The sequence below is a fragment of the Lipotes vexillifer genome, unplaced genomic scaffold, assembly GCF_000442215.2.
Source record: "Lipotes vexillifer unplaced genomic scaffold, Lipotes_vexillifer_v1.1 scaffold410, whole genome shotgun sequence".
NCBI classification, from domain to species: domain Eukaryota; kingdom Metazoa; phylum Chordata; class Mammalia; order Artiodactyla; family Lipotidae; genus Lipotes; species Lipotes vexillifer.
This window is the reverse complement of record NW_006794028.1, coordinates 2,076,937-2,079,318: the sequence shown is the minus strand read 5'-3', so window position 1 is coordinate 2,079,318 and position 2,382 is coordinate 2,076,937.

Sequence of the window (2,382 nt, the reverse complement as noted above, 5' to 3'; positions counted from 1 at the left end):
CCTCGGCGCCCGGCAAGGCCATGGGGGGCGACGGCGAGGGCGAGGGCCGAGTGCGGGGAGGCGGGCTCAGCCACGGGGGCGGCCGGGGGCGCGCATCGTCCGGCAGGGTCACCGCCTGCGCCCGGGAAGGCAGGGAGGAGGAGTCGGGGCTCGGGGACGGCGGGTGTTCACGGGCCTACTACCCGGAGGCCACGGCTTCAGCCCCCGTTCCTCCTCGGATGCCTCTGCTGCTGCAGCGGTCCCAGCGGCCGCCGGGGCTGTCGCTCCATGGTGGCGCGCTGGGCCTGCGGACGGCCTGCAGCACGCTCGGCCTAGCCGCCGCCTGAGCCCGCCCCCAGGGTCCGCCCCGGCCCCGCCCCCTGGGCCAGACACAGTCTGCGCCCGCCCCCTCCAGGTCCGCTCCGCCTCGCTCCTCCCCCTGGGCCTGCCCCGCCCCCTGGGCCAGACACCGCCTGCGCTCGCCCCCTCCGGGCCCGCCCCGCATCGCCCCTCCCCCAGGGGCCGCCCCGCCTCCAGGGACAGCCCAACTCACCTGGGCCCACTCCGCCCCCAGGGCCCGCCCACCGCCCCCGGTCCGCCCCGCCCCCAGGGCCCCTGGCAGCCCTCGAGGCTCACGCTCTGCGGCTTTGGGTGTGCCGCGCCCTTGTGTCCCGGGAGGCGGAGTCAGCCCAGGGGTGCGAGAGGTTTCGGGGAAATTGAAATTAAGCCCAAGGTCAGGCTCGGAGACTACTATTATCCACTCTTCTCTGGAAGCCGGTGGCAGCGGGTGAAGAGGATCTGGTGTCTTATGCGGGACGGAGAGTGGGCTGAGCGCCGCGGTGCGCCCCGGGACAGGTCCAGAACAGGTGGAGAGCGGCTGCGGACCGCTCACTGGGCGGCGTGCAGCCCAGGACTGAGGCGTGACGGAGCACCGGCCAGTGAGCCGCGGGACGGCGGGGAGCTCATCCTTGGTGACAGATAATCCCGCGTTTGTCTTTACTGTCTGCTCAAAAGGGAAAGGACCTGTGAACCCATAGGTTCGGGTGTAGAAGGCATTGGCGACCACTGAGTGCTCGAGCCCCTGGCCTTACATGTTCCCTAGGGAAGGCGAATAAAGCGAGAGAGTCTGTTCACAGAAAGTTAAGTCCTCGCCTATGTGCTGACTCTTCGTTTACCGGGTGTACGTCAACATCCCGGGAAGCAGGGCCTCCACCCTCCTCCATTTGCTCTGGGTAGCGATCGATCGCCTTCTGACAGTGTCAGAAAGTGAAGCTTTTATGTTTGGAGGCTAGGACAGTTTCAGGTCTAGGGATAGGAAGGAACTTTGGGATTTTCTTGTATGAACATGTTTTCTTCTCTGTAATTTTTGCACTCATTAATTTAGAAAAACCTTCATCTTTGAGGGTTTACTGGTGATGAGGTCTGTGGGAGTACCATAATTAGTTCTCCTGAAACAGACTGCCACTGTGAGATGTAGCCAGCCTCTCTTCCTCTGCGGCCGAAAGCAGCAGTGCCCAGCCCAGTGTCACAGGGCCTTTCCCTCTCCACCCTGTTATCCCTCCATGCTACCCCTATTTACAGTTCCTGATACAATCACGACAGGCCACGATATCCACACACCCGTGGATCTCTTCTCTATATTGATGGAGATGTTGGACAAAACCCTCCAGGTGTGAATACATCTAATTTAATTGATGTTTATTTAGCACTTACTCTAGCCTAGTCTCTAGGTGTAAGAGACTAGGCTAAGGATTGGGGGTTACAAAGCCCCAGATCTAGAGAGTAAGAGAGAATAAGTGAGTGCCAGGACAAAAGAATAAGCCAAGTGTCCTGGGCTCGAGGCAAAAGAACAATCCATTATGCCTGGGTTCTCTGGGGGGATGCTTTGCTGAGTGTCATTTGAGCTGTGTATGACTAGGATTAATAGAAAAAAGGAAGAAGGGCATTCCAGGCAGTGTGAGCAAAGGCATGTGAGTACAAATGAACAGTGGGCTCAGTGAACCACTAGAGGTTGAGAGTTTCCTGTGGCAGGGGGTGAGGCTACAAAGGTAGAAGAGAGTGCAACTGTAAAAATACTAAAGAAATGAGAGTGTCCTGTAGGAGGCCAGCCTTTCCTGAAGTGTGGGTCCTTTACTACCAGAGAACAGAGACACTATTTTGCTTTTATAAAGATAGGACATATAATAACATTGAATTGCATGATAAGAAAGTCATTGCCTTTGCAGTTTTCTTTCAGTCTTTCAAATTATACCACTTATTGGCTGTGTGACCTTGAACAAGTTACTTCCCTGTGGCTCAGTTTTCTCATCTGTAAAATGGGAATTATATGAAATAGTACTTACCTCATAGGCTGGCTGGGAAGACTAAATAAATTAATAGATGGAAAGGCTTGCGAAGGTGCTT